The sequence below is a fragment of the Cryptomeria japonica genome, chromosome 1 (genome assembly GCF_030272615.1).
Source record: "Cryptomeria japonica chromosome 1, Sugi_1.0, whole genome shotgun sequence".
Classification (NCBI taxonomy): domain Eukaryota; kingdom Viridiplantae; phylum Streptophyta; class Pinopsida; order Cupressales; family Cupressaceae; genus Cryptomeria; species Cryptomeria japonica.
In genome coordinates, this window is record NC_081405.1 from 103428939 (window position 1) to 103449628 (window position 20690).

Genomic DNA, 20690 nt, shown 5'->3' on the forward strand with positions numbered 1-20690 from the left:
AAAAGAACACCTGTAAAATTTCAAAAGATTTCCAGAAATGTAAGAAAATCCAAAAAATTTGCTAATTTGCTCCAAAAATTAATTTTTTATGAAAAATCATAAAAAATTCATATAAAATGCAAAATAGATCGAAAAAATCTAAAATTTTTACTGGAGAGTCCTAATGATCTTCCAAACTTGCATAAAAACATTTCTACAACAAATCCAAGCAGTTTGTGAGATATGAGTAAAATAATGCAAAACCCTAATTTTCAAAGATCTAATTTTTGAGGAATAATTTTGCATAAAATTTAAAATTACAAACAATATATCCTATGTATAATTTTGAGATATTTCCAAAAATGTAAGAAAATCTGAAAAATTCGCTAATTTTCTCTCAAAATTAATTTTTTATGAAAACTCATAAAAAACTCATATAAATTGACAAAATTATCCAAAAAATCTAAAAATTTTATTGAATACTTCTATTACGTTTTATGACTTGTACAAAAAATTTGATATCAAAATTCAAAACCGTTTGTGAGATCTGATCAAAATAAAAAAAAACCCCTAATTTTTAAAGATCCAATTTTTAGGGAAATATTTTGCATCAAAATTAAAATCACAAAGAATATATCCTATGTATAATTGGGTGTGAATTCCAAAAATATAAGAAAATCTAAAAAATTCTCTCATTTTCTCTCAAAATTAATTTTTTATGAAAAATCATACAAAATTCATAGAAAATGAAAATGTGCTCCAAAAATTCTGAATTTTGGATTAAGAGCTCTTGATACTTTCTTCAACCTGCAAAAACAATTTGGTGCAAAATTTCCTAGCCTTTTTTTAGATATGATTGAATCTCTCCAAGATCTTGATTTTGTGTCCAAAACCCTAGCTGCACAAGATTATTCTCCAAATTGTTTTACAAAACAACAATATAGGGTTAGAAAAATCTGAAAAAAAAATACAGATCTAACAAAAATCCATGTCCCACGGGGCGTGCCAAAATGTTTATGGTGAAAATGGATAACAATAATAATGATATTGAAAGACTAAATAGATTCAACCACAAAACCCTAGCCTAACAACAACAAAGATCCACCATAACATATGAAGATTACCTAAGACAATGCGAATCAAATGAAATCACAAAGATTATACCCATCACATGTCCAATAGGGTTTGGATCTTCATTCTTCCTATCTCCATTGATCTTGTTTGATGTATTTGCTTTTAGATTTTATGTGCACAAGAGCTCAACAAAGAACGGAATGTGGTTGCAAGTAGGATCGCATATGCCAAGTAGTCAATTGATTAAGTAGTTAGAGTTTGATAATGAAGGAAGCATCTCCTTCTATAGAAGACACTATATGAAATGGAGGGATAAGATTGAGAGGTGTAAAAGGAGGTTGGCTATGATTAGAGGGTAGGTAAAAGAAATAATAAAATAATGAAAGGGGTAGGTAGTGTATGAATTAAGAGATGAATGACATGTGTCATGGGTAGAAAAGGTTAATGAATTAATTAAATAAATAAAGATTTATATAATTAATAGAAGAAGTGGGATCAATTAAATAAATAAGATATTTATTTAATTTAGGAAAAGGATAATTTAAATAAATAAATGTATTTATTTAAATGAGAAATAAGGCTAGAAGAGGATAAATAAATTAATTAAATAAATAAAGATTTATTTAATTAATAGAAGAATTAAGCTTAGATAATTAATTAGACTGGACAATTTTGGGTGTCTACACCACCCACCCCCGAGCAACATATCAACGAGGATTTTGTCCCCTTTGTCACTGAAAGTTTCTACTAAAATGCCTATTACTCGCTCTCAAAGAAACCAACAAAGCGAGACACACGCAGAGTCTAGTATGAATCGAAGGTTATCAAATCCTTTTGAAGGTCCACACCTAGAAGAGACTGAAATTTCTGAAGCGCTTCTTCAGGAATGTCAGGAAAACCCTTCATTCCAAAAACTTGTAGAAAGGCTCATGGAAAATGACAAAGAAAAATATTTGCTCATGCTCACAAGTAAAGGAGTAAAACTCCCTGAAAACCTTGACACAGATATGTTTAGGACACACCCTCAGCATTACGAATATCAAGAACGATAGCGAGAAAGGGAAATCCGCGACCCTGAACAAAATATCTCGGATCAGAACATACGAGAACAACATACACCAATGCAAAACATCCCGGATCAAAACATACCGGAGCAACATACACCAAGACAATACCTTCCCGAACAAAATATACCGTTCCAAACACCGTTTCAACCCAGGATCAATACAAGGGAAGAACTTTTCCCTCGACAAGACAATGTACCTTTGGCTGCCCTTACTCAACAAATGCAAATGTTACAAAGGCAAATACAGGACATACAACAAGGGCCAACAGTACGGTACTCTTTAAACGAGATCTATCCTTATCCTTTTGACAGGAGATTACACATGATCCCTTTTCCTCCAAACTCAGACGTGCCTAAATTTGACAAGTATGATGGAAAAAGTGATCCCCGTGATCATGTCAGAGAATTCTATACCATGAGTCTTGAATTTGCTCATGATGACACCTATCTGATGAGGTTATTCCCAAGAAGCCTGGGAGGATAAACAATGGAATGGTTATCCAAAATTACACCACCTGTCAGATCATTTGATGAATTGGTTAACAAATTCATAACACAATACTCCTATAACATTCAACACACCATAACCATGTTGGACGTCTGCAACACCAAACAAAAGAACAACGAAACATTCACGATATTCCTTCAACACTGGCGACGTATGGTATCACGATATCCTCGAGATATTCTTGAAAAGGAGAAAATGGAAATCTTCATTGACAATTAAAATGGTGAAATGAGTTACAGGCTAAAACTCCAATGCATACCATCTTTCACTAAATTGATTGAAAATGGCATTCAAGTAGAGGAAGCGTGTGTCAAAAAGAGAACACTCAAATTCTTCAAGGAAGGAACAAACTCATCAAACTACAATAACCAGAACAACAACAACTTGGACAAATCTTGATTTTGGAATCGAAACAAAAACGAAGGCAACAATGACTCACATGATCCCAAATCTAAGCAACCAGTGCTTGCATTATCCAGGAATCCTCAAAATACGAAAAATCCTAAAAATGCTAACACATATGCACCAAACACCGATCAAGGACAACTCAACACAAACAACACCAATGATACTCAAACCAAAACATGAATCTGGGACCTAACAACAATTCACGCGATAGCACGAACACTTTCCAAAAGCGTATCTTCACACCACTGGGGCAATCACTAGAATCGGCATTCAGAGAACTTCTGGCAAATAAAATTCTCTCCTTGTCGGCAATCAGCAACTATGAACCCCAAATCAAACCACCTTGGTGGAATGATTCACACTATTGTGATTTCCATCGTAACAAGGGTCATCGGATGAATGATTGCATGAGATTAAAACACATTGTGCAAGACATGATTGATCGAGGCGACTTAACAGTAGATGGTCTCAAAACAAATGGTGATCATGGAGCCTTTAAAAATCCTCTTCCAAATTACAACAAGGATGGAGCTTCAACCTCGAATGATACGTGCAGAGCTTGTATCAACCATATCTACAACAACACCATAAATCACATATCAGCTGAAGATCATCAAGTAAATGTCATCACCATCCGAGAACATCTTGATCATGAATCTGTCAATGTGACAACCCGAACTCAGAAATATGTCTTAAAAGGGCATACTGCACCTACAACTACTACACCAAAAATTCAATATGACTTGGTTAGCCAACTACGCAAAACTCCAGCTCAGATATTTATACTAGAATTGTTGAAACTATCACCGAAGCACAAAGACATATTGGAACAAGCACTATTGGAAACCAATGTACCTCAAAATCTGGATGCAAACAGATTTCAAGCCATGGTCGCCCATATGACAGGACCTCATAACCTCACCTTCTCAGAGCATGACAATGCTTCCTTGAGTCATCCGCATAACACTCCTCTCCATATCGAAATCATTGTTTGCAAACACCGAGTAAAAAGAGTCTTAATAGATGGAGGAGCTGGACTTAATATATGTACTTTAAAGCTTATCTATGCATTAGGCTTCTCAGAAGAGTCTATTGATCCCTGCAAGAAGATTACCATAAAGGCATATGATGATGAGGAAAGGTCCTCTAAAAGAACTGTGATGTTACCTATTCAAGTGGGACCAGTGCAAAAGGATACTATGTGTCAAGTCTTAGACATAGATCTCACCTACAATATTTTGTTAGGGTGACCCTGGATACATGAAATGCAAGCAGTACCTTCTACGTATCACCAGTGTGTCAAATTTCCTTATGATGGACAAGAAATCTCCATATCTGTTGATCACAATCCATTTCAACATTGCAACGCAATGGGGGCAGCCCAGGACAGTTTAGTTCCTCATAATAGAGAAAAGCAGAGATCCTCAACATTAGATCTACAAACAACAAAGCCCAACTCATTATCTGAAGATTTCAAGTAGCAAATGCAAATCAAAGACCAAGGCATGGGAGAATACTCTTTGGAGCCTTTATGTTTGGCCAAATTACCGACATCACCCAAATCTCATGGATTGCCTACTACATCAACACATTCGGTAACTCAGCCCATCACCAAATTTGATGGTACCTTCATCCAATTGGGCACTCTAGCACATGAATCAGAAGACAAGGATATTCTTAGCTGGTTATACAAAGATGAGGAAGAAGATAACAGAGCAACTGCTCTGGACATTGTTCTACCTACACACCTATATGGCAAAGGATACTTAATCATGTAGCAAATGGGATATGAGGGTAAAGGACCTATTGGAAAACGCAAAGGAGTCACTGAACCCATAGATCTTCCTTCGCAGCCCAGTAGAGACAAAATAGGATTGGGTTGTAAGCTCACTTTCCTATTAAGAAAGACGCCCCGCATAACTGTGAAACCTCAATGGAAAGTGTAATCACATAAATCTGTCCACTTAATTAAATGAATACTTAGTATTTATTTGATTATTTAACCATCAATTAATAATTAATTAAATTAATATTTAATTAATTCATCTTAACCCTCTTCTCCTATTAATTAAATAAATTATTCAATTTATTTGATTTAATTCACTTAACCAAATTCAGACCATTAATTAAATAAATAAATCATATTTATTTAATTAAATATTCTCTCACATTTAAATAAATTAATATTTATTTAAATCCCCCAAAATCCCACCTCTCACATTTATTTAAATCACCTTTATCCTCTACCCACTTGCATTTTCCTACAAATGCAAGTTGCACAATTATTTTAAATAAATTATTTATTTAAAATCCTATTTATCCTCACCCACTTGAAACCTTTAATGGTCTCCCTTAAAGTCTTCAAAACTTGATGGCTTTAAAGTTTTCAAACTTGATGGCTTTAAAGTCTTCAAACTTGATGGCTTCCTTCTATAGTCTTCTTTAGCCTTTAATGGTTTCCCTTAAAGTCTTCAAACTTGATGGCTTCCTTCTATAGTCTTCTTAAGCCTTTAATGGTTTCCCTTAAAGTCTTCAAACTTGATGGCTTTAAAGTCTTCAAACTTAATGGCTTCCCTTAAAGTCTTCTTAAGACTTTAATGGTTTTCCTTAAAGTCTTCAAGCCTTTAATGGTTTCCCTCAAAGTCTTCAAGCATTTTAATGCTTTATCTTCCTTTTTCTCATTTAAATAAATTAATATTTATTTGAATATTTATCCAAATGCAAATTACACCATTTAATTGAAATAAATGATTTTATTTTAATTGAAAATACCAAAATTCCTCCCACTTGCATTTTCCTACAAAATCCACTTGCATGCCTAAACCCCTTCTAGAATTTTCTAATCACTTCTAAATAACCTAACCCCTTCTCTAAACTTTGTCACATTCCTAAGCAAAAGGGAAGTCACTTCTCAAAACTTCAAAGTCTTTGATAACCATTAAAGGCTTTCAACTTTCAACCACTAAATGGCTCAAAGTCTTTGATAACCATTGAAGGCTTTCAACCTTCAACCACTTAATCCCCAAAGTCTCCAATAACCATTAATGGTTACCTCAAACCCTCCCACATGGTTAAAACATTTGTTTTGACTCAACCTCTACCCAACCCAAAGGTCTCATCAGGCCATTAATGCTTTGACCATGATTATCTCTTAAACATTTGCACAAAGGTTTATCCTTGGATTAACTCTTAATCCAGTGGGTAATCTTAATTTGGACTTGACCCTTAGCCTCTAGATAACCATGAGGTCTTCTCAGGCCTTTAATGCCTCCAACCTCTTCTCTCAACCCAATCCTATGTTGACACTTGTCACCATTTTATTGGTGCCAATTGTGCACATGGATCCCCAACTTTCAAACTTGGCCCTTGATTAAACCATTCAATCTTAACCCTTCATTTCCCCATTTCTTCTATAAATAGAACCCTTCATTTCCCCATTTCTTCTATAAATAGAACCCTTCTCCTCAAGCAAAAAAAAGAAGCATTAGAGTATTGTTGTTATACTGGCATTAGCATAGAGCTTTCTCATAGCATCACTATCTACACTTGCATAGCATTTGCTTATCATATTCAACTATCTTGAATCTCCATATGGCATCCATGGCTAGTGCTAAAAGATGAGAGCTACACTCATTTGGGACTTGGAGAGGAGAGGAACAAGGGAGGAGCAACTATGAGCATCTTGATTAGCTATTTTATTCTATGTTTATATGCTTTCTATTTCATGTTTAATATCTCTCTTGATATGCCTGTTTAGGATAATCTTTTGTTGCTAACACTAATGTTTGTTTCTTGTGCTCTTGTGTGTGTTGCCATCAAACAGATTTTCTAATCCTTTTTGCAGAGCATCAGAAAGTAAAGAAGAAGAAGTACAAAGAAGAATCCTGGCAGGAAGCACTCTTTGAATCAGCAAAAACAATCCGCAAGGCACGGGAACGTCAAGAACAGAAGTTACATCAGGAAAAGCTTCTAAGCCACAAGAAGGCCATATCTGCAGCAGTAGCTCATATTCAAAATCCACTATGTCAAGAACAAATAAGATCATCTTAGGATACCATTATTTCTCCCCAAGGAGGCACAGTCTATGAACAAATACAGAAAGTAGAAGAAGGATCTGACACCGAATCAACAAAAACTATCAAAATGGTATCCATCATCAAAGATTTGTTTTCACCATACAACATACCTGTTTACAGCACTGATAGAATCTGGGATGATGCCTCTAAGACTGATTCAAATGAATATGAGTGGGGTACCTACTCAAATGCTAATATAGATATCCCTAATGATACTGACACCATACCCCTTTCTCAAGAAAAGCATAACGCAGAAGACAAACCTCTTGAATTTGGACCACAGAACATCTATGAAGTCAAGGAAAGCGAACAGAAACATTACAAACAAGTCTATACAGAAGATAATACCATCAAAGACCTCGATGAAATCCTGGACTTCTTTAAAACCAAGAACAAACATGATGAAACCTCTGTCTTGACACTTACAGTAGCAGAACTTGATCCACCTAACGATTCCTTACCACTTGTCTTTCCTGACCTCATAAATTGGGATGAACCTGAAATCCATGATATACCAATTTTCCCAAATGATGAATCTATTATCCATTACCTATGTACCGTAAATCCGGAAACAGGCTCTACTAGTGAACAAAGTAACGATGTTTTCCAATCAGGGAGTGTCAAGTCTCTCAGTCGCAAAAATGAACCAAGTAAAAGATCTGGTGTTGAAAACCAGTCAATGGCAGCTCTAGATCACAAAAAAGTAAAAATAAAGGATGCATCTGAGGGTGAAAACCTTTTTAAGGCACCTAACGATGGGAAACTTGACACTCTTCCTGAGCACTTTCATGAGCAATCACCCATATTGATTGAGCCCACTCAATCAATCAACATTGGTACCAAAGAAGCAGTCAAAAACATACACCTTGTAGAATCTCTGACAGAGGAGGAAAGGTCAGCATTCATCGTTTTCTTTAAAGAATAGCAAATTAACTTTGTTTGGTCATATGTCGATATGCCCGAAGTAGATCCACACTTGATCATGCATCACTTGTCCATCTCTTCAAGAGTTAAGCCAGTCAAACAAAAGCTACGAAAGATGAATCCACAAGTGGCACTCATGGTCAAAACTGAACTAAAGAAACTATTAGATGTCGGATTCATCCGACCCATTGACTATGCAGAATGGAATTCCAACATCGTTCCAGTATCAAAACCAAATGGTAGTATCAGAATATGCACTGACTTCAGAGATGTCAACAAAGCTTGTCCAAAAGACGACTTTCCTCTGCCCAGTATCAACATAATTGTAGATCTCACAGCAGGCCATGCAATGCTCTCACTAATGGACGGTTTCTCAAGCTATAATCAAATCAAAATAGCCCCAGAAGATCAAGATAAAACCGCGTTCACCTGTCCTTGGGGAATGTACTGTTGGAACGTTATGCCTTTTGGCTTAAAGAATGCAGGGCCCACTTATCAAAGAGCAATGACAACAATCTTTCATGACATGATGCACACATTTATGGAAGATTACATGGATGATTTACTAGCTAAATCCTTCACTAGAGCGGAACATCTCAGCATCCTAACAAAGATCTTTGATCGATTGGAGAAATTCCAAGTTAGGCTCAACCCTAAGAAGTGAGTCTTTGAGGTTACATCAGGCAAGTTACTAGGCTACATAGTCTCAGCTAAAGGTATTGAAGTAGATCCAGCAAAGGTACAAGCCATTATGGAAATGCCACCACCAAAGAATATCAGTCAACTCAAATCTCTACAAGGATGACTTCAATCAACCAGGCGATTCATCGCTCAGCTAGCAAATAAAAGTCTACCATTTAACCATTTACTACACAAAAATCTACCATTCAGATGGGAGACCAAGTGTGCAGAATCTTTTTACCAAATCAAACAGTACATGATGAATCCACCAGTTCTAGTACCACCAGTCGCAGGAAAGCCACTTATCCTATATATCTCAACAACAGATATATCGTTGGGGGCACTATTGGCACAAGAAGATCAACAAGGAAAAGAACGAACCATATACTATATCAGTAAGACATTGAATGGCTACGAACTCAACTATACATTCATTGAAAAGGCTTGCCTTATAGTGGTCTTCGCATCTCAGAAGTTCTGACATTATATGCTAGCACACACAATTAAGCTAGTGGCAAAAATTGATCCTCTCAAATATCTACTCAGCAAGGCAGCTCTTAAGGCAGATTGGCTAAATGGGTCATGATTCTCAGTGAATTTGATATCCAATACACAGAAAGACAAGCCATCAAAGAACAAGCAATTGCAGATCAACTGGCTAAAGTACCACTACCAGGAAAACAAACTATGGAGATTGAATTTCCAGACAGGGACGTTCTTGCTATTTCTACCAAACAATGGACCTTATACTTTGACGGATCCTACACACAACATGGTTCAGGTGCTGGTATTCTATTCATCACTCCTGAAGGACACACTATACCAAGATCATATAGGCTTATGTTCCCATGCACAAATAATGTGGTTGAATATGAGGCATTGGTTATAGGCAACAAAATGGTCGTCGAATGGAAAATCACAAAGTTAAAAGTCTACAGTGACTCACAACTAGTCGTCAATCAAATCAACAACGACTATGAGACAAAAGATGACAAGCTGGTACCCTACAAGCGAATGGTGGATGACTTCAAACAGTATTTTGTGCACATCACTTTTGAGCAAATACCAAGGTTGAAAAACAAAGCAGTCGATGCAATGGCTACTATCACTTCATTACTACAAATTCCAGAGCAACAGAGTCGTTACGAGTTCCTGGTAGAGCAATTGTTCTCCCCAGCTTATGACCACTCTGAATCCCATGTTATCTATGCCTTGACTGGTTCAGATTCTCCATTATATGGACCGATCTACGACTACCTTAAGAACAATATCTTACCCATTGACCAATCCCGTAACCAGAAATGTAACTTTATCCGGCAAGCTGCCCGTTATACCCTTACCGCTGATATTTTGTACCGTCGAGGTCTAGATGGTACTCTTCTTTGTTGCCTTAATCATAATGATTCTGATTCCACTTTACACGAGCTTCACGAAGGTATTTGTGGCACGCATTCAAGTGGGACTACTCTTGCTAAAAAACAAGCTTCTAAGGATGGGATACTACTGGCCTACAATGGAGAAAGATTCTTACCACTTCGCCAAGAAATGTCCTAAATGTCAAATCCATGGCAATCTGATACATGTACCAGCACAGGAACTACAGCCATTTACAACATCGTGGCCCTTTTGTCAGTGGGGACTAGACTTGGTCAGCAAAATTCATCCTTCATCTTCAAATGGACACAAGTTCATTATAACAACAACAAAATACTTTACCAAATGGATAGAAGCAGTTCCCATGACCAAAGTGACTGGGAAACAAATTGCCTCTTTTATCCTAAATTATATGATTTGTAGATATGGTATTCCAAGTTCAATCATCACAGATAATGGACGACCTTTCAAAAATCAAGATGTACAAGAACTATGTGAAAAATTCAAAATCCAACATCGGTTCTCTACACCATACTACCCACAGGGAAATGGTCAAGCAGAAGCATCTAACAAGACAATACTAAAAATCCTAAAGAAAACAGTGAATGATGCAGGCAAAGATTGGCACGTACAACTTAATCTAGCACTTTGGGCATATAGAACCAGCATCCGCACACCTACAGGAGCAACACCATACTCATTGGTATATGGATCAGAAGCCATTTTACCCCTAGAGGTAGAAATCCCATCTCTCAGAGTATCTTTGAAAGGTTTAATCCTAGATGAAGAATATCGAGTTAACCGACTACAAGAACTTGAACTATTAGATGAATGCCATCAACATGCTTACACTCATCTCAAAGCATATCAACAACGCATTTGCAGGAGCTACAATCACAAGGTCATCCCTCGCAACTTCAAAGTTGGTGACCTAGTCCTCAAAGAAAATCCAAGAAATCAACAAGATCGAGAAAAGAAAGGGAAGTTTGAACCTAACTGGTTGGGTCCCTATGTCATCATATCAGTCTATGGATCAAGTGCCTATCAGCTAACAACTTCAAAAAGAGATGTGCTCGACGAACCAACTAACAGCATCCATCTGAAGAAGTACTACACTCAAGTAGCCTAATGCACGGAAAAAGCCAAAACAAGCAAAAAAGTCAAAAAATTGAGAAAAAGCAAATAAAAAGGTACAATAAAAACAAATGGTGAAAACTTGGTAAACAGGCATTGTTGTGAAAGAACGGCTCCTCTATCTATCTCCATACCATTTTATCCATATCCTTAAAACACTATCAGCCATCGCCCAACACTTAGCACATATCCATTCAGGACATACTTAGCGTAGTTACTATCCTGGTTTATCCATATATATCCTCTTACCACATTCCACCATGGCTTGGAAATCACTGTACATATTCACATCAAGAGGCGCACTCAGCTAGGGGCAATAAATCGTCAAAACTTGCAAACATTCAAGACACCAAAACTATTTGCAAAACTCAGAAGCATTGCATCCAACAACCAAAACTACGCTTCATCGCAAAACAAAACACAGAATCACAGAAATACCAAGGATGGATGATTTTCTGAAGTACTAAATATTGCATTATCACATAAAAATCTTGACTATTTTTGCATTTTGAACTTTTTAAATTATTGGATTCTCTCCCTTTTCTCACTAAATAGAGATCATGGGGAACCTCCAATATTTTCTTAGTCTTCTATCTGGGAGGCGATCACTTGTACTGTGTGAATACTTGCCTCGAGACATGATACATCGAATATCACTGAAGGCATGATTCCACTTCACGCATACAAATGATTCAATCTTGTATGTTTATACGCAATCCGCACTCAGGTCGTCCTGGTTCAATTATACCTTGACGCTTGTGCTATCTTGCAAAATCACATATCATGTAAATTTTTCTCAAGTCATTATGGTTCAATTATACCATTGTGCTTGTATTTCACAGCATATAAAATCATACATCTCATTTTCAAGATACATCTCACAAATATATCAAAGCATACATCATGCATCATACATTATATCATATATTTAAGCATTGTATCATTATAAAGTAAAGAAAAGAACACATAAGCACATACATCCATATAACACACCACATGATCAAAGATAATGATGTCGTGTGTGTATATATATATATATATATATATATATATATATATATATTTCGCCAAAAATGATCAAAATGTACAAAATTTATCATCTTTGTGTCTAGTACAAAGAATACAATGATCAAAATACAACAGAGACCACATCTTTCAAGTATGGCTATCCCCTGATGGAGATGGTCTGGCTCCAAATGTCCCCACCCTTGGATCTCCAGGGGGATCCTGTCTCGATGGCCCTGTCACACCTCGGCTCTTTGACCACGACCCAGTATCTCGAGATCGACTGGATCTCGACTGTGTAAAACTCTGTACTCGACGATCCCTGGGTACCGCAGCCTCATAGTGCTGACGGTAGTACTCTGCCTCCTGAGCTCTCAAAGATAGCTCTCTCAGGGTGTCTCTCATCGGACCACCCACCGCTGCTCTCTGCACGCTCGCTACAAGCTCCACCACTCGACCCCGCCACTCTATCTCCGTGTCTCGCTCAGTGGTCAACTGCGCAATCTATTGCTGATATGTCAATAAATGTGCCTGCAGCTACTGTACAGTCACCTGTAGGGTCCTAATTTGTGCATCCTCAACATGAGTGGGGATCTGAACCCGTAGCGGTACCTGTGTCGGGGCATCTCCTCTAACTCTGCCTATCCTCGATGCAAGAGGTGGTAGCACATCTGTCCTCCTCCTTTGAGCTAGTTGTGTCGCCTCGTTCATCCCCCCCACTGCAGCTAATACCTCTCCCACTTTCCCCTCTCCACCGGCTCCAATCGCCAATCCGCCTCTCCCCCTGTCCATCGTCACTCGTCTCACTGCTCTCTCCAACCCTCTATCTCCCCTCCTCCCTCTATCTCCCCTCCTCCCCCGATCTCCTCTCCCTCGTTGTCCTCCCCCACCATCTCCATCATCCTCATCATCTCCACCTCCCTCATCATCATCATCATCAAATGACGACCGCATCTACTCTGGATCTAAAATCCTCGCCACTGCCCGCGCAGCGAACAATCTCGCAAACTCATCTATCATGCTCGCATCCAAAATCTTTGGGGCATAATCCCATATCTGGCCCGCCAAACTGACAAACTCCTCCACCACCATCGCACTATCAATGGTCGGGCCCCAATCTGGTATGTCCTGCCTCCGGCGTGCATATAAACAGGCCCCCTAAGGTATACCCTGTTGTCGACCAAACTGTCGCAAAACTCGGGTGACCACAAACCTCTCAATCACGAATGGGGTCCTCCCAATCAGGTATCTCGTCATAAACACATAGGGCATCTCCAGCCCGTCCTCCGCCCATACCTCACACCCTGTATACGGTCGCCAAGTGACCATATCAATGTCATCCATCACTCTCCTCCAATGCTCTAGTTTGCCCAGCTTCCGCTGGACAACTAGACCTCTGTACCCATAAGCATAGGCATGTCCAACGGGCCTATCTCTGTCTGCTAATGGCCTGGCGGCCGGAATGTGCTCCCAGCACCATACCTGTAAGAGCGTCACGCCAGCTGACAAACTGTCGTAACCTAGGTATACCACCTCTTGCAAGTCCCTGTACAAATGGGCTAGCATAGTTGATCCCGACACAAACCTACGGCCCTGTGTAACCATGTCCTCTAAAACCAGCCCCCATCCCACAGAGAATCCCTTTGACCTGCGATCAAGACAAAGGAATCCACCTATAAACCCTGCCAGTACTGATGGAAGTGGTGCATAATCCAAGTCCAGGAACTCCTGCCAAGGGATCTCATATCCACATACTGTCTCATCATGGAATATGCGGTGAAGTGCCTCTGTGCCTTCCTCCTTCGACTGCTCATAAGGTAGTAGTGAACCTACTACTGGTATGCGTAGAATCCTGTAACAGTCCTCTGGCATGACTGTCATCTCACCTGTGGCAAAGTGGAAGGTGTTCGTGTTGTTGTGCCACCTCTCTGCGAGCGTTGTAAGTAACCCTCGGTTCACAGTGAACCGAGGCATATCCAACAGGGATGTCAAACTGCATCTCTCAATAATATCCAGGTCGTCCTGTGTCAACCGTGGTATCAGAGTCCAAGGCCTAGGAAATCGCTCACGTGACTAAACCACACCCAATCGCTCTTGTCAACCAGCAAAACAAGTCCAATATCAGTTTCCACATCAAAACAAAGATATCAAATTCAAAATCACATCAACAACATGAAACAATTTTCTCATCTACATCAAGTTCAACATCCTATCATTTCATATCAACTTGTAACACAACTCAAGTTATCAAAAACCATATCAAAACTTGTAACACAACTCAAGTCTCCAAATCACATAAACTTGTAAAACAACTCAAGTTTCCCACCCATATCAGCTTGTAAAACAACTCAAGTTTCCGACCCATATCAGCTTGTAACACAAATCAGGCTTCACACATTGAACTTGAAATAAAGTGCAAAAACAAATCATGCTTTGATCAAAACAACACATTAATATCTATGCATAACTTGAAATATCGCAAATCAAAACAAGTTATATCAACTCTCATATTGGCCAAATCAATAAAAACCATGACAACAAAACACAACAATTGCACAAATCACCCCATCCCACAAAATTTTTCCTGATGCGCTAAAACAGATTCTCCCCGCGCTAAAATACACCCATGCGCTATGTTGTTTTCTCCATGTGCTTATCTATTTACCCTATGTGCTAGATTACCTCTACGCGCTATCCTTTTTCCCCCATGCACCACCCAACCTACCCCATGCACTAAAACCTATTTATGCACTAACCTACATCATGCTGACGCTACCTATTTGACCCTATGCGCTAGGTCTACCCTACGCACTAAAACCCCTTACCCATGCAGACCCCTGTGACCCCTATGTGCTAGGTCTTACTCATGCGCTATCCTGTTAACCTGACGCGCTACCCTACGTTCGACATGCGCTACTTTCCCTCAATGCGCTAACCGAGAACTTTTATGTGCTACACTATTTTGTTTTGGACGCAGCCCTAAAATTCAAACTTTATGCGCTACCTAAATTTTCGTATGCGCTAAATTGCGACTTTGACGCGCTAAACCACTAAAACCGAATTTCAAAAATCAAAAAATGACTAAAAATGACAAAATCAAAAATCAAAAAAGGGTCAAAAGTGTTGACTTATTGGTGGTCCATATGCGGCAGGTCTCCGGTACCTTCGAACGCGCTCAAAACAATGCCTGGAATACGGAATAGGCATTTTGACTTCTCTCCTAATTCTCTTTCTCCAAAGTCAACAATGCACAAATGAATCAAATCAAAGCACTTTTCCCCTTTTATAGGAGAAAATTGAAATTAGGGTTAGGAAACTGGGCATGTAATTTGCTCGCGGTCTCCCTTATACCCTAAAAACTGTAAATTATCGGGAGATGAATCAATTTACACATTTCACATAGACAAAATCATACACACCACACACAAATCATCAAATCCAATCAAAATTTTCAAAATATTGATTCATCTCCCGAGGGGGCATCACACATCAAATCAAATCTGAGGCACGACTTGCAAATCATAAGAGCAACACAAAAATTTCATTTGATCATAAATCACGATAACACATCATTTTCTTTGAAATAACATGTGCACACACGTCACTTCAAAGAGGGGCAAAATGTAGACGTATAAAAATGACCATATTCCTAAATGAATATTTTATGTTCATTTCTCTATTTAATTAAATTTAATTTAATTAAATTTCTCACATTCTTCTGTTTAAATTAAGTAAATTACTCAATTTATTTAAATTAAATTCACTATACCATTTAATGAATAAATTATTTTATTCAATTAAATCCCTTCTATCCACTTTTAATTAAATTCAAATTTAATTAAATAGTTTATCCTAAATTAAATAAATCTAATTTATTTAATTTCCCCAAATTGCAACCAAGTTGAATTAAATTAACTTTATTTCAATTAAATCCTATTATCCCTCCGTCCTCTTGCATTTTCCTACATCTCCCACTTGCATTCTAAAACCTATTCCTAATTTCTTCTAGACTCTTCTAATCACTTCTAAATTAACCTAACCCATCTTCTGAACTTTGTCACATCCCTAAACAAAGGGAAGTCACTTTTCAAACCCTTAAAGTCTTTGATAACCATTAAAGGCTTCAAGTCTTCAACCACTTAATTTTCCAAAGTCTCCCAAACCATTAATGGTTAATTCAACCCTCTTACATGGTTAGAGACTTTTTGCCTAACTTAACCTTCATCCAACCCAAGGGTCTCTTCAAGCATTCATTTCTTTGACCATGGTTATTCCTTAATCATTTGCACAAGGGTTTATCCTTGGATTAACTCTTAATCCAATGGGTAATCTTAACTTAAGCTTGACCCTTACCCTCTAGATAACCATAAGGTCTTCTCAGGCATTTAATGCCTCCAACCCCTTCTCTCAACCCAACCCTATGTTGACAATTGTCATCATTTCATTGGTGCAAATTGCAAACATGGATTCCCAACTTTCAAACTCAACCCTTGATCAACTCTTTCAATCCTGACCATCCATTGCCCTATTTTTGCTATAAATAGAGCTCTCATTCCTCCATTTTGATCATCCAAGTTTGTAGTATCATACTTATTCTCAAATACATTCAAGCTTTCATACCATTTTATGCTCATCATTTTAGCCTCTCTTTTAGATAGAAATTAATCTAAATATGCATGTTTAGAGTACTTTCTTTATCATTAGCTTAAATCATTAACTAATATAGTAAGCTAGGATAGTTTGTTTACTAACCTTGTCATCTTATAGTTAGTTTATTGCATTTCTAGAATCATGCATAGCTTAGGATGCATCTCATATTAAATCAATAAAAGCATCCCTCGTTCTTGCATTTTCCATCCCTAAACCATTTTGCTCAGTGATCTGAGAGCAAAAACATTGGTTTGAGGGACCGTGTAAGATAGAGAACCAAGGGACCAACCTTGGGAAGCTGAGTGATACTTCATTACTCCATAGATTGCACCAAGAAGTCTTGTGAGTGTGTGAGCAAGGCTCCATAGAGCTCCATTTTCCACATATTGAGTTTTATCGACCCACTTTTCCCGCATACACATATTTATTAAAAAGATTTGAAAAAAATATTTTAATTATCTACTGATTGTTGTTTGACTGAGTTGTTTGCCCAAGTTTTTTATACTACTTTTGATTTTAGGCAGATGGTTTGACATCACAAAATCCTATGGAATCGAATATTCAAAATTCTGACGTAAGAGTGTATTTTTAAATCCAAGTGCTCCACTCTCCTACCTACTGTTGTCTTTGATTCGCCATTCACATTATCAAAGACACTGCTTTAGTTGGGAAGTCACGTCTGGTACTGTATATTTGAACACTTCTCAATGAAATTATTGTATATTTGAACACTTCTCGATCAAATGACAGCAAAATCTGCCAACCAAAAAACACCATGTTGAGGAGAAGAATGGGATCAAGATTGGGAACATTTCAAATAGTTCAATCGGTCAATCGATGGTCTCTAAAGAAGATTGAGAAGAATGGATTTATTCTATGGTTTTGTTTTAAGGACAAAGGTAGTGCAATAGTTTGTACTATAAAGTGGATTTCTTTTCTTCTTTAGTTTTCAACTCGAAAAATTTATACTTTTTTAATAATCAGAACAAGTCATTGGAGCTCTATACCTCCAAAGCTGCTAATTATAATTACTCTTGCGATGCTACCACAATATCCGTAATGCCCAAACTATTTATCATGTTCTCAAAACTATCTCTAATGAGTATCTTCATAAAAATATTTGTAAGTTGCAGCTCGGACCTATAATATTTTACTTTTACTTATTCATTTTCAATCAACTCTCTTATGAAGTGATACATGGTCTCAATGTGTTTACTTTATCCATGGAAGACTATATATTTTTCAAAACTACTAATGATACCTTTTCGCAAAATATAGTTGTACTATCCTATTGTTCTTCTTTAAAATCTACTAGGATTCTTTGTAGCCAAATAGCTTGACATGTTGCTATATTTGTTGCTATGTATTCAACTTTAGCTATTGATAGAGAAATAATGGGTTATTTCTTGAAAGCTAATGAAATGACTCCCAAACCCAAATAGAATACATATCCTAATGTTTTCTTCCTATCATCTACATTTCTTGCCCAACCACTATTCATGTATCCAACCAATCCAAGCCAATTCGCTACACTATACAAAATACAATATCATTTGATGCAATTAACATATAGCTCAAAATTATATTAATTGTCTGCTAATGATTTTTCTTAGGTGTCTCCATAAATTTGAAAATTAGACTTATTGCATGTATTATATAAGGCTATTTGTTGTCTAATACATCAAATAGAATAGATAAGTATCAAAGGGTACATAAGGGTTGTTAAAACTAGGTTCCCCAAGGTAATTGTTTGCTATTATAGATATGCACTTCAGGATATTGATAAGAAGAGTCAAGAAAGCCTTCAAAATGTAAAAATGTGGCATCAACAGAGTCAATGTCCATTTTGTTCTGCTAGTGTGGTACAATTGCATCCAAAGCCTTGGCAGTAGATTCATATGGTGCAAGATACATCCTAAGAGTAATATCATAGTTGAAGATAACATAACAAAATATACCCAATCAATTTTGTAGAAGTTGATGACCCAACCTTACAAGCCAAGATCATCTACAAGAACAAGACCTGTCACAAAGAAAGATCTAGCAAGGATAATTTTCTCAACAACTTGAGAATTTTGTATAGATTGCACAAAAGATTGTGTTATGATGAATGAATCCTCATGAAATGATGAATAAAAGTCTAGATGCAAGCCATAAATCGAGAAAAGGATGAATGCAAAGATACAAGCACAAATGGGTCCCAACAACAAAAGGCTTGATTAGGTACTCATGCACACACCAATGCAACTCTCACAAATAGAGAAAATGAGAAAAAAACTCAGTGGGAGAAAACTCTTCTCCAAAAGAGAGAAAAATAAATGAAAAATAGTACATGTCACAAAGCATGAAGGATTCCAAATGTGCCCCCAAGTACTTTTCCATTACAAAAGTACAATCAATATCCCCTCATAGGAGAGAAAAGAAGAGATGATGGATCCATTTTAACTATTGTTGAGTAGAGCATATAGAAGTTAGTATATGTAGCCAAATTGTGTGTTAGTTTTTTTTAATTCTTCCAAGTCATCACATCATATCTACAGTAGAAAAATTAAACCAAAACCCCTTGGATATTTAGATACATAGATATGAGAGAAATGATAGGCTCTTGTTGGAACAAAATGTACCCTAAATCATGAATAATAGAGAATATTCACATAAGAGAAGAAGAAATGATGAGAAAAATCATGAGAATGAGAGGTCAAACATTCTAAATAGTGAGACATTAAAAATATAGGACAACAAGAGAATCAAAACTTGTAGAAGAAAACTTTACTAAAGAATATGTCCATACATAAGAATACAATAAAATTATATTATTTCCTATTTTATATTAACAAAGACATTTGCATTGTCTATATAATAATAAATCATTAAAGACTGATTTTTCAACTTTAGTACATGTTAATTTCATTATAAATACATATAACATATACAATTACAATACAATCCAAAATTTATAATTAGTATTCGAAATTTAAAAAATAGACACTACCTACTAATTTATTTCTAACATTAAAATGTTTCGCATTTGTCGAAGCTTGGGCTTTGATGATGTTTATGCCAAGAGGCATCTAGAATGACATCAAAATTTTCATAAACAAAAATTCAATTTTGAAACAATTTGACATGCAAATGACGGGTAAATGCATGAAATAAGCCATCTTTTGGTTTTTGTGGAGGTGTTATTTTATTACTCAAAATAAAATAGAACTCTCACCACTTGTCTCCAACTATATGAAACTGTTACATTCAAATGATAGTGGAAGAGTGCAATAATATTTAAAAGGGAACAATCAATCCTCATATTCTCTTCTATTATAAGATATCTCTCGTCATAATTTACCTATATTTTTTAAATATAGATATACTAGTGATAATATTCACCTTTATCAAGCTTAACATGTTTGTCAAATTCAATAAATTAAAAGGGACATTCTAAGATGACTTGCTCTCCACGTTTGCTTGCCTAAAATGTCTTGATTATAAAAGCTAAGTTAATATCAAAGCAACACAACTATCTTGTGCTCTATTTAGATGTTGACTAAAAATAGGTGATATTTGTTGATGGGTGTTTTGACACACTCACCAATAGTTAGGTAGTTTATGTGAATACTCACCACCTCTCCTAAAAAGAAGTAAGTGTTGGGAAACTAACTACTCCAAGGTCTCTATAGTCAGGTCTCGACGGTGATGGGCAGCTCAATGGTTGATGTGATTGTACCTGTCAAGAGGCCTGCTAGTTGAAACAGCTTTGAATTACCTACTTTTGTTTTGCATTTTCTGATTTGGATTCTCTCAAAAATCATCTCCT

General features: G+C 36.9%; 1 protein-coding gene across 1 annotated transcript in view; it reads right to left on the reverse strand.

Moving 5' to 3' along the window:
- The window catches only part of LOC131856557 (3-epi-6-deoxocathasterone 23-monooxygenase CYP90D1-like), a 38265-nt gene that overhangs the window by 16458 nt on the left and 1117 nt on the right, over window positions 1-20690 (reverse strand). The window lies entirely within an intron of this gene.